Source organism: Silene latifolia, chromosome Y (genome assembly GCF_048544455.1).
Source record: "Silene latifolia isolate original U9 population chromosome Y, ASM4854445v1, whole genome shotgun sequence".
NCBI classification, from domain to species: domain Eukaryota; kingdom Viridiplantae; phylum Streptophyta; class Magnoliopsida; order Caryophyllales; family Caryophyllaceae; genus Silene; species Silene latifolia.
Window position 1 is genome coordinate 41675632 of NC_133538.1, and position 13544 is coordinate 41689175.

General features: G+C 37.2%; 1 long non-coding RNA gene across 1 annotated transcript; it reads left to right on the plus strand.

Annotated features, from left to right (window-relative positions):
* Window positions 1-1018: 1018 nt before the first annotated feature.
* On the plus strand, window positions 1019-2454 carry LOC141627198 (uncharacterized). Its single transcript, XR_012536751.1, has 3 exons — window positions 1019-1169; window positions 1881-2129; window positions 2245-2454. It is a non-coding gene; the product is annotated as an uncharacterized LOC141627198 (long non-coding RNA).
* The last annotated feature ends 11090 nt before the right edge of the window (window positions 2455-13544 follow it).

A 13544-nucleotide genomic window follows, 5' to 3' on the forward strand; every position in this document is an offset into this window, starting at 1 on the left:
TTTTTATATCTTAGCAGGTTGGCATAGACTGGACGGAGGTTGTTGAGAAAATTCTCCACCAGAGTTGATTCACTCGGCTTACTGACCAATTGGGTGCTCGCCCTTCTCCAACGGGTGAAGAATTCTCTGAATCCTTCCTTGTCATTCTGAGTCAGGACCTCAGGAGTACGGGTGTTGGCTTGGATTTCGACGTTGTCGGCTTATTGTTTAGCAAATTCAACGGCAACTTTGACCCAGATAGTAATGCTCTTTGGGTCGAGGGGGCAGTACCATTGGCAGGGAATTGGTTCCAGGGATGATGGAAAGATCCGGGTGAAGAGTTCCTGTTTGACCCCTTTGATGGACATGTAATCCTTGAAGGCCCGAATGTGATTGAGCGGGTCCGCCACTCCCTTGAACTTGGGTACATCAGTTAAGATAAAGTTGTCGAGCATTTGATCCCCAACGGGTTCGAACCTTCGATTGTTCTCAAGGTGGATGTTGTTTCCCTGGGCTAGGAGTTGCTCTTCCAAGAGCTTGAGCTTCACTACTACAAAACTCGTTATGGACATCAGTCGATGGACATCGGATTATCTGGAAAACCGATGTACATAATATGCACATCGGTTGTTTGCAAAAAACTGATGTGCATATAATTATATGTACATCGGTTGCGTTAAAAAGCACATGTTCATTATTTCTGATTTTAAAGGACATGTGATATTTAATAAAACCCATGTCTATATAAAAGTCATGAACATGGGACATTGCATTTAACCGATGTGCATCTAAAGTGAAAATTATAGGCGGCAAAAATATTTGCCAGAACCCCGTATGGATATAACTTATCCAAAATCTACAATCATCTCCCCTCACTCACAAGCCCTATTTCCCTTTTCCATCAAATTCCCCCTCTCAAATCAACAAGACCATCTTCAATCTTCCGCTACTCTTGCTGCACCACAACCGCCGCCGCCACGTACACCGAGAACAACAACCTCAACCTCGGCAAATCCGAACTTCCGGACATTCACACCTAATCAGAATTTCAGAGTTCAGACTCCCTCTTTCCTTCCCCTTCAATGCGCTCACACATTCACACCCACGTCGCCCACCACCAGCGCTCACCATGCCCGCCCACCACCGCAGCTCACCGACCAGTGCACGAACTTGCATCTCTTCTTTAATCGGTAAATTCGCTCTCAGATCTATTTTAATCCCGAGAACTTTTTGTTTTGGTTCTTGTCTTTTTGTTTTTCGAGCTTGATAATTGTTTAGTTAAGAGTATTCAGATTAAGGCTTGTACTTTATGCAAATTTAAGTGGGTACTCTTTAGAAAAAAATTTAGAGTTCGGTCTTGATGTTTTTAAATTAGGGTTTGTGATTAAATTGGGAGTTTTTTGTATAAAATTTGTAATAATTCCGCAATTCGTGATTTGTTTAATTTATTGTAGGATGAATCATTATTGTAGGATGAATCAATATGGTATCCTTCCCTTCACATTTTAATTTGTTTGATTCAGTCTGTATTATCTTCTATTACTTCGATAACTTCATTGCCTAATTGTGACTTAATTGGTAATTTGGTGAGGAGGGTGTTCAATTGTTGCCATATAGTCGGCATTTGGCTGTTGTGGCCATGAATTTGCCCTGATTAAGGTTGTTCCACTTAGCTGGAGGGGTGCTTGTAATGACTGGGTTCTCACACCATCAAAATGATTGCATATCGTAACAACAATTATGTTGTAATGAAGTGTAGTTTAAGCTTTGAATTGCGTATCTAGGGTAAAGCTTGGCGTTGGAAACCTGAATTTTGATTGCGAGAACTTTATTAGTAAGGGAATTATCTTTGGTGGGCAAGTATCACAGGCTTATTTATTTTCTTCGGCTGATTGTTTCAGGTTATGGGTTGCATTGCTTGACGGCAAAGTTGGGAGTGATTTAGGCATTCAAGATGCCACCTTCTCCGTCCTTGGGGCGCTCTTCCAGGGGCGATTTCCGTAGTGATAGCCATAAGATAGGACGTAGTCTCGAGGGCGTGTTATCTTTTAAAGAAAAAGACGATGATCTTGCTTTATTCAACGAATTGCAAAGCAGAGAAAGACAGAATTTCCTTCTTGAGTCAACTGACGATTTTGAAGATTTGTTATGTAATTTCTTCTGCTCTTATACTTTATTTGTTGTTTGAAATGTAAAGTATTTTATACGCAATTCAATGCTTAATGGGGCTAAATGTCTGTGTAACTTGCATTTGTGAATTTCCAGCTTCTAGAGCCAAGCCATTTACGGATTTCAAGCTTGGAATCAATATCCCTGTTCGAGGAGAGACCAGTGATCTGCTCAATGTGGATGGTGACAAGAACGATTATGAGTGGTTGGTGTTATTTGTAATTCAGTCGTTGGCCATTTATTCATGTAGTTGAACTTTTATTTATTTATTAATTCAGTCATTCTAGTTGTATTGGGTTCGTCTCTCATTATATTGATTTTTTTCCCCTGTTTGTTTAAAAGTGAAGCTAAGCAAGGCTTATTGTGCCATTCTTTGCCATAATTCAAATTCAGGGTCTCAAATTTTAATGCACTTCAAGGAGTTCATCGGACAGTTTAACACCAATTTCCAAGAAGATGCTTTGATTATCTCTCTTAAGCTTAACTCTTCCAATGATTTTTTGAAAAAGCCTTGTGAATGTTTTGCTTCATGTTTCGGATCTTCACTGCAGGATGCTGCTGCTTGGCTTGAGTATTTTGAATCCAAGGCCTTTGAACAGCAAGAAGCTGCCAGAAATGGGACTCGAAAACCTGATGCATCCATAGCCAGCAAAGGCCACCTGAGGTATTTCCAAAAACCTCAACTTAAATAGGTCATTTGTCATAAGCGGTGTGACCTTTTGTCCATTATTACTCCACTTACTAGGTAGAACGTGAACCTGTACCTTTTGTTGCAATTTTGTTGAATGTGGATACTGGGTATGCCTTGTGATTAATATTCTATCTTCATTCTATATTGCCAGTGTATCATACTTGCTTGATTACATAAATTCAAATACCGATACAAAAGGAAGAAATTCAATGACAGCCAAGAGGAAAAGCTATCTGGCGAAGGTATACTAAGTAGTTGAAGATCTATAAATAATTTGACACATTATGTAAATGAAATTTTTTTGTATAGTTTACATATCGGTTTATATTTTTGTATAGGTTAGTCGTCTAAGTAAATTTGACACATTATGTAGATGAAATTTTTTTGTAATTGGCTTTGGATAACCGATTGATTGTATACAGATATTTTTTGTTGATTATGGAATCATTTTGCATTGTCATCATGTGTACGACTAATATGGGCAACAGCGTAATATTTTTTTTTTTATAAAAAATAATAATTATAGACATCGGATTTTTTCAAAAAACTGATGTCCATTGATCAAATAGACATCGGTTTTCCTAAAAATCCGATGTCCATTGATCAAATAGACATCGGTTTTCCTAAAAATCCGATGTGCAAATTTTAATGGACATTGGTTTAAAATCCGATGTCCATTAATCCACAATGGACATGACCAAACTCTACATCGGTTGTGTATCCGATGTCCATATAGCGAAAAGTCCGATGTCCATCACAAGTTTTGTAGTAGTGCTTTTTCTCAGTTTCGGTCAAAGGCGGAGTTTTGTGTTTTCCGGTTTCCTTGTTTTCTAGGGTATCGATACGGGTCTCGACACGGTCCAGGGTGACCTTAAGGGCTGTGAGCAGGTTGACTAGCTAAGCCGTTGTGAGGTCTCTTTTGTTATCGTTGTTGTTGGACGAAGCTGAAGATGGGGCCATGGCTCTGAGGCAGAAAATGGCTCACTTTACATCCCAATCCGACACGGTTTAACGACTAAACACAGACAACACAAAAAAAGGGAAAGACACTTCGGACCGTGTATGGTGCCTCAGTGCTAACTCGATTTATGGTGTGACGGTGTTGACCGGCCCTTGACTCGCGTTCAACGTAAGCGCATGACGCCGTTGAATGAGTCTATAGATGAGACGACTCATAAGTAAAGACCCATAAGTTCGTTTGCTTTGACTCGATAGACACGAGGCAGAATTGGAATGGTGGACTGAAATTTTCGAAAATAGAAATTTTCAAAAAGATTCATTTGTCGTTTTATGGACTGCTTCCGAAGACTAGGGATTTTCAAAAAGTCAGTCAGTTGAAAAGTTGTCTTAGGTTTGTTTTCAAAAGATGGTTTGAGTTCGAGTTGCGGCGGTTCTGAAAACAATGTGTTGTTTCCGAAGACGGCTTTTGAAATTCAAAATCGTGCGTTTTGAAAATCGAGTTTTAAAATGTTTGAAAATGTTGTGGTCCCGAGAACGGTGTATAGTCCTCGGGATTTAAAAGTCCTCGAAAAAGGGTGTATGTCATTTTCGGGTTATAAAAGAGCCAATTTGTCGGCGCGAGACGGGTTAAAATCCGTGTCTTGACGTGGCGATTATAACGGCGTAAAAAGGTGTTTTTTGAAATGGTTGTAGAAAACCGGTTTTGAAACATTACAACGACCTAAAAAGGTGCTTTTGAAACGGTTGTAGAAAATCGGGTTTGAAAATCATCATTACGACGGCCTAGAAAGGTGCTTTTGAAACGGTTTGTGGAAAACCGAGTTTGAAAATCGTCATTACGACGGCCTAGAAAGGTGCTTTTCAAACAGTTTGTGGAAAACCGGGTTTGAAAATCGTCATTACGACGGCCTAAAAAGGTGTGCAACGGTCGGCGAAAGATCGAGGTTTGAAATGGCCATTATAACGGCGCAAAAATGTGTTTTGAAAGGTTTGAAATGACACGGAAGGACTTATGATTACATAACACATAAGCATGCGCAGTTCATTATATTATGCATAATGCTGACACGGGTTTTGGCTTAATAGGGTGGGTTACACACCAAGCGATCAATCCCCGATTTTCGAGAGGGATACCAATCCAAAAAACATGTGTAAGGAGGGTGCCCTAGCTTTGTGCACGAAGGAAATGAAAGCTCTTTGACGAAACATAAATGTGCAACGTCAATGGTATGCCTGACGCAATCGAGATTTGAAACGCGGGGATGAGAAAAATCACGCTGACGGGACGAGCCAATTGATTGATAAAGGTTATGTTGTGTGCCCGGTCAAGGAACCCGACATATGAACGTAATATCAATTAGTGCATTTAAACCAAGACCTCGTTCGAGTCTCACCATCTAGGGATCACAAAGACACAAGTGTCCTAGTTTTCCTTAGTGGAGTCGTCAATCTGTGGATATGGGCCACCTGCACGCCAAGCCAATTGTGGACGTACAACAGTCTTAAAGCCACGCTCAGTGGCGTATTAAATGCTTTCGACTGGATCATTTTAGATCGGTCGACTTCATCTCGACAAGGGTCTCGAAACAATGTTAGAGATGTTCAGAGTCGCCACTAAGAAATTGTGGGATGCTTGGAAACCGTTCGATTCCAATTTATACCTAGGTCAAGTAAGGCAAAAAGCGGTGTTTGACATAGGTACTAAAGATAAGGAGTGGTCCCTCTTTAGCATCCAATCTTTAGAATGACTCTTGTTCGCCCTGGATAAGGTCGTCCACTATCCAAAGTTTCTGAGTAAGAGGTGAAGGTACGTATTGGGAAGCCCTTTAATCGGACGCTCAATCCCGCCCGTGGTAGCGGCCTCTACTGATCGATCTTTGTTGGTTGAATGCAAGAGTTGAGAAAACGGGTAAATGCATGAATGTTAGTTATTTAGACCAAATTAATACTCATCATATGATATTAAAATTACAAATTTATTTAAAGTGGTCTAAATCTACATGCATGCAAATAAAAAGTATAAAAGATGGTATTAAACCATCTTAAGACAAAAGTTCCTTACATTGCTATAAGGCAAAAATGGGCACTACAAAGGTCTCCTACCTTTATAGTTCTTGAGCTATTCAACTTTAGATGATCCTCCAAGAACACCTAACCACCAAAAAGATGGTCTCCTAAGGATACACCCAAGAATCAACCCAAAAACTACTATATTACTAACTAGGTAAAATTAGTAGTAATCCTTGTTTGTAATGTATTTGATGTACTAATAAATATTATTACTATGATAATATTATTAGATGATATTTATATGTATTTTAAGATGAAAATGATGAACAAAATAAGAAGAAAATTTGGTCTCTAGGTGATCAAGAGAAACCGGCCAAAGGGTGCTTAAAGACCAAAATTTTCTTCAAATTTTTTTCAACTAATAAAATGAGGTGAATAGTTGGGTATTTATAGCCTATTATGGGGAACAAAAGTAAGTGGAATTTGCCACTTCATGAACACATGTAGCCCTCTAAAAAACCGGAATAATTGTACTGTATTTGGTCCATTTCGGTTTTCGTCATTTGTCTTACAAATGCTTATAAGTCTTATATTTAATTATCTTACATAATTAAATATTAATTTAATTATTTAACACTTAAATAATACAAATTAACTACCAATAACTACTTAACCATTAAGTAATCATAAGACCATTTTATCAACTTACAATGTGTCAATATTATCCCACTTATCTAATTTTACAACCTCTTGTAAAAATTAAATAGCTAATTAATTCCATCTCAAAACAAAAACACATATCGCATAAAATTAATTAACAATTAATTAATAAATTCTAATTATTTATTATTTAAATATCACATAATTAAATAATAAATCTCCTTGTCCCGAGTTCGTAACCCGTCATCAAATAATACATTTATGTGACTAACTAAGAGTCAAATAATACAAGGAATTAATTATTTCGTATCTCATACAAACAATTAATTTATTCTATTTGGGCGTCATCCTATAGGTGTGACCTAAAGGGATCAGCTGATCACCGCCGTCACACGACAGTAATGTCAAACTCTAGTCAGCCAATCATTACCGATTAACGATGACCAGCTGAAAAATAAATAAATAAATCCCTGATATTCCTTTTACGAGATTTAATATGTAAACGCACTCATTGTGGAGGACACTACTCCAACAATCTCCCACTTGTCTGACACAAGTGTGCGTTACCAATTCTCTTGTCCAATAATATCTCCCACTCAATGCAAGATGTCTTCCAGGTCGTTCTTGCACGTGATCATATCATAAAGTGGTTTCCTCGATCAGGAGAATGACTGTTTGACCGGATAATCTACTATAGATCTCATCCGAGCGTGGCCACGCATTCACAGTCATCTCTCCTCGAGTGGCCTTGAGATAAAATATGACTTATAAGGACAATCCCGTTGACCTATTTTCTTCATTCGATACAGATCACAATGACCCAGTAAATGCTCATCGGCCTCTTTTTACGGTGCGACCTAGAACAAAAACCAAAGCCACCGGAAAACCGTACCAACTCAGACAAATAGTCACCAGTCTAAAGAATTGACTCAAAGGAATAAATAGAAATCCTCGCCACGACCTAGCAACTAAAGGACTCTATAAACGGTCACTGTCCGACAAATTGTCTCACAATATGCCTATGTAATCGACCAGTCATCACTATGACCATATGACAGTCGAACCTGTCATCTATCGCCTTACAATCTAGTCACTCCGAGACGTCACCTCATTAAGTAACTAGGGATAAAATACAATGTTAATCCGGTTCACTTAATAGGGTTCGACATTGTCGTTACAACCTATTTGGAGAAAACAACGTATATAAATTCAGACATAAAACTGAATATAACGATAAATGCAACTTATCATATATGAAATAATAAATACAATATTTTGATTATTACAGATCATATAATTTACAACAGTTCTGGCATTCGTCTCAACCCCATCGAAACTACATGACTATCATGTTTAGCTTGAGACAATGGCTTGGTTAAAGGATCAGCGATGTTGTCAGCTGTCCCAACCTTACAAACTGTAATTTCTTTCCTTTCGATTCAATCTCTAATTACATGAAATTTCCTAAGTACATGCCTAGACTTGTTACTAGACTTGGGCTCTTTTGCTTGAAAAATAGCCCCACTGTTATCACAATACAAAGTGATAGGATCCTCGGCGGTAGGAACTACTTTCGGTCCCTCTAAAAATTGCCTAATCCAAACACTTCCTTTGCAGCCTTCGTAGGGCGCAATGTACTCGGCTTCCGTTGTAGAATCAAAGCATCATAGACTCTTTGAAACTTCTCCAAAAACCGCCCCTCCGTTCAACAAAAAGACAAAACCAGCCTGGGATTTCAAATCATCCCTATCGTTTTGGAAACTGGCATCCGTATAACCTCTTATACGTAATTCAGATTCTCCTCCAAACACTAAGAATTTATCTTTAGTCCTTCTCAAGTACTTCAGAATATTCTTGACGGCTATCCAGTGACTCTCATCTGGAGTTTTCTGAAAACGACTCGTCATACTCAAAGCATACGAGACATCAGGACGAGAACACATCATATCATACATGATCGATCCAACAACGGAAGCATAGGGAATCGATTTCATGCGTTCAATATCCTTAGGCTCAGTAGGACACTGTGACTTACTCAAAGTGATCCCACTGCCCATAGGTAGAAAACCTCTCTTGGAGTTTTTCATATTGAATCGGTCAAGAATCTTATCGATATAGGCTTCTTGACTCAATGCTAATATCCTTTTGGGTCTATCCCTATCCGGATACCCAAGATGCTCTGAGCTTCTCCCAAATCTTTCATTTGGAAGTGATTTTCCAACCACTTCTTAACAGAAGCAAGCATATCGACATCATTCCCAATGAGTAATATGTCGTCCACATAAAGAAGTAAGAAAACAACTTTATTCCCACTAAACTTCATGTATAAACATGGTTCATCAACACTTCGAGAAAAACCATTCTATTTAATAACATGATCAAAACGATGATTCCAACTCCTTGACGCTTGCTTAAGACCATAAATGGATCTCTTAAGTTTGCATACTTTGTTAGGATTTTTAGGATCCACAAAACTCTCAGGTTGTGTCATGAACACTTCCTCTTCCAGAAACCCGTTCAGGAAAGTGGTTTTGACATCCATTTGCCATATCTCATAATCATGAAATGCAGCAATCGCTAACATTATCCAAACAGATCTAAGCATAGCAACTGGTGCAAAAGTTTCATCATAGTGTAAATCATGAACTTGAGTGAAACCTTTTGCAACCAATCTAGCTTTGTCGACATCTTTATGTCCATCCATGCCGATTTTAATCTTGAATATCCACTTACACTGAAGAGGTCGAACATCTTTAGGTAAGTCAACCAGGTCCCATACCTGATTATCGTACATGGAATCCATTTCGGATTTCATGGCCTCGAGCCATAGCTTAGAGTCAGAACTCATAATAGCTGCTTTATAGGTCTTAGGTTCATCACTTTCTAAAAGTAAAACCTCATAGTCACCATCTTCCTCGATAATACCAAGGTATCTATCAGGCTGGCGACTAACCCTTTCTGACATCCTAGGTTCAGAAGGAACAATAACTGATTCAGACATAGAAGGAACATCTTCCTGTATCGTCAAATCAGTTTGTGGCTCTTGAACTTCGTCAAGTTCAAAATTTCTCCCACTCTATCTTCTAGAAATAAACTCTTTTTCTAGAAAGACAGCTTCACGAGCCACAAACACTTTGTTCTCGTTACTATTGTAGAAGTAATATCCACAAGTTTCCTTAGGGTAGCCTATAAATATACACTTTTCAGAACGAGGTGCAAGCTTATCGTCAGACTTACTCTTGACATAAGCATCACAACCCCATACTTTCATGTATCGCAGATTTGGGATTTTTCCTTTCCATATCTCATATGGAGTTTTGTCAGTTGATTTAGTGGGACTTTTATTAAGTGATTATACAACAGATAAAATGGCAAAACCCCAGAATGACTTAGGTAACTCTGTTTGACTCATCATCGATCGAACCATATCTAATAAAGTTCGATTCCTCCTTTCAGCCACACCATTTAATTGTGGTGTGCCAGGAGTAGTTAACTGAGATACAATACCGCAGTTTATAAGGTGATCTTTAAAGTCATTGCTTAAATATTCCCCACCACGATCTGATCGTAATGCTTTAATCTTCTTATTTAATTGGTTTTCTACCTCATTCTGAAACTCTTTGAACTTATCAAAAGCTTCACTTTTATACCTCATTAAGTAGATATACCCATATCTACTCATGTCATCGAAAAGTAATGAAATAGTCATAATTACCTCTAGCAAGAATCGCTTGTCATTGGACCACACACATCGGTGTGTATTAAACCCAATAACTCACTAGCTCGAGATCCTTTTCCTAGAAAAGGTGAATGAGTCATCTTGCCAAGAAGACAAGATTCGCATGTACCAAATGATTCGAAATCAAAATGTTTAATTATACCAGTCGACACTAGTCTTGTAATGCGCTTCTCGTTGATGTGTCCTAATCGACAATGCCATAAATAAGATAGATCAGGATCACCTGTTTTGAGTCTTTTATTATCTAAATGATAAACATCGTTGCAAGTATCTAGAATATAAATACCATTGATTGAAATAGCTTGACTATATACAATCCCATTAAGGGAAAAAGTACAACACTTGTCTTTAATTACAAAGGAAAACCCTTCTGTGTCTAACACAGATACGGATATTATATTTCTAGATAGCGTTGGTACAAAATAACAATTATTAAGATGTAACTCCAACCCCGAAGCTAAACTAAGTACATAAGTTCCTACAGAGACGACATCTACTTTAGACCCGTTTCCCATTCGGAGATCGACATCACCCTTGTTTAGCTTTCTTATGCTTTTTAGGCCCTGCAAATGATTGCACAAGTGAGAACCACAACCAGTATCTAATACCCAAGTTGTATTTGAAGTATAATTTATGTCTATCATAAAAGATTCAGTTGAGAAATTACATGTCGGCTTCACAATGCCAGCTTTTATGTCATCCAGGTACTTTGTGCAATTACGTCTCCAATGTCCCTTATTATTACAATAATTACAAGTATCTTTAAGAGGATTACCCTTTATAGATTTTGGCTTGGTAGAGCAATTCGCAATTGCTTTACTTTTGCCCTCCACCTGAACGGGCTTCTTACCTGCATACCTCTTAAACTGCTTCTTCCCCTTCACGTTAATCGCAAGCACATCTTTCCTTGTACTCCCACTCAATCCCATGTCTTTCTCTGCTTGCACAAGCAGAGAATGGAGCTCATGTAAACTCTTTCTCATGTTTGTCATATTGTAATTGTAATACTCCAAATATTTAAAATAATTTTAAATACCATTTAATTACATTTTTTTTAATTTTTAATTACAATTTTTATTGTTGATTTTCAGCAAAGGGTAGAAGTTTTTGTATTGCTTTCTTTATGAAATAGAGTCGGGTCAAGTCATTTGACAAAAATCCTACACGTAAATAAAATTCCACCGCTAAAGAAGTTTAAGAAATTAGAATACATAGGGCGTGGCCCTTATTCAGCCTCCTTGAGATCCAATTATCTTTGATTTCTCTCAAATCTTGTTCCCTGCCATTTTTTTTTAGTTTTAATCCTTATGATATTAATCATCTAGATCATCAAAGATCAAAATTTATCAATCGCAATCAAACTATGGCATCTTATTGCTGGACTCCATCAAGCCGTGTTTCCTTCCGTCAGTTTTATCAAGCTTTTTCTTATTGTTCCACACTATTTCAATGATGTTGATGATCTTTCCACAACGTCCTTGTATCACTTTTAAAGTAATACGATTTTACCGCCTCTATTATTAGTATTATTGTTCAGGAATGAATGAATGAATATGGGTTGATTTGATAAAAGTAATTGTAGTTGGTGGTTTAAATGAATGCTAGTACTATATCTCATTTTTCTTGCTTGTGAGATGTGTTTGGCTAGATTTTAATGGTATATGAGTTGAATTGATTGGTTTTGACTCAAGGATTATACGTTTTCATGGCAAAGATAAGAAGCTTGGGTTGACTATTAGACAAACAAGTTATGGCATCACAAATTTATAGTGATGTAATACGATTCCTCTTTAAGCCTATATCCTTGAGGTTAGAGTATGGATGAACAAGACTTGTTTACTACTCCATTTTTTTTACAAAACTTGTCCTTCACTTTGAGGCTAAATATATGACATTAAGATTGAGTTTAGTCTCCTTGTATTATGTTTAAATTGTCGTTCCCTTTGACCAGATTTTGTGGGATAGTAGCTTAGACTCTTGTACTCTTAAGTGTTTGAGGATGGTTCATTATGAAGCATTTTACAATATGACAACTCAGCTTTCTTTCGGAATTTACCATTTATTTAGCATATCCGCTAAAATTCAAAGTCGTAAGACTAGAAGAATATAGTATGGCTCACAACCCGTAGTGGCGAGCTTAGAAAATTATAGTGTGGCTCACAAACCGCAGTGGCGAGCCGGGCAAACAAAAATGCCTATAGTAGTCATATGAGGTAGGGTGAATCCTACCTCAGCCATTAGACACTCTTGTAAGGCGCAGTCCTGACATAATTGTATACGGTGGTTTATAATGATTGTTCCATTTGGTAGTTCGTATTATATATAGCATGTACTAGTAGTATATTTCATTTTAGTAGATTTGATTGTGAGATTGGTAGATTGTAAAGCATGGTTGGATATACGTTGGATTAAGTATCATAGTGATAGAAAAATCAATACTTTGCTTATGGGTTTGTGTTAAGTAGTGATCAGACATATTGTGAAATTGAGAGTATGAAGTTGACTAGCATTTTTGCTAGTTTACGTTAATGTATTGAGAATATTACTTTTCTCATGGTTTATCGGGGATTAAACTTCTTATATTAAGGTATTGTCTGACTGACATGTTTCTCTCTTTTGGGCTACCTGTCATGGGGTAGACCTTCTTTTGTTTTCAGGTTACTTCCGTAGTTCCATTGCCGTTAAAAAGGATTTGTTTTCAAGTCAAGATTTTTATTAAAGACTTCGAGAAAGTTTATTTTATTTTCTATCTTTGTATATTTTATTTTAAACATTGTAAGACGAGACTTTGTATATTAATTATAATATCCCTGTATTTCGGCCAGTTTTATATGTAAAAGTTAAGTTTTAATTTAGCCAAAAATCATGGGTGTTACAATTGGTATCAGAGCGGGTTATTTCTTGGTTTGGTGTCGAGATCATATCTTGATGCTGACTTGTCACTTTCCTAATTCTTGTTTGGGTTACGTTTGGCTAATGTATTTCAAATTTCTGTTTTTTTTTTTAACTTTTTATTTTAAGTCGGGGACGAACTTTATTTTAAAGAGGATGGATTATAATACCCTAAAATTTTTTAAAGGGTTTCAAAATTTCTTAAATCTTTCAAACAAATTATTAGATCTAATTTTCAGAGAAGCTAGACTAGGAATCACGCTAGCAATTCATATATTCAGTTTTTGAAATACTAGGGTCAAGATGTATCGAGTGCATATATTATTTTTATTATACTCTTGGATTATAGGTCCTCTGCTTTATACCCTGAAACAATTTGAACAAAGGGGGTATACATATGTAGTTTATCAATGTGGTCTTCTGTTGCGTTGATGGTTTATACTA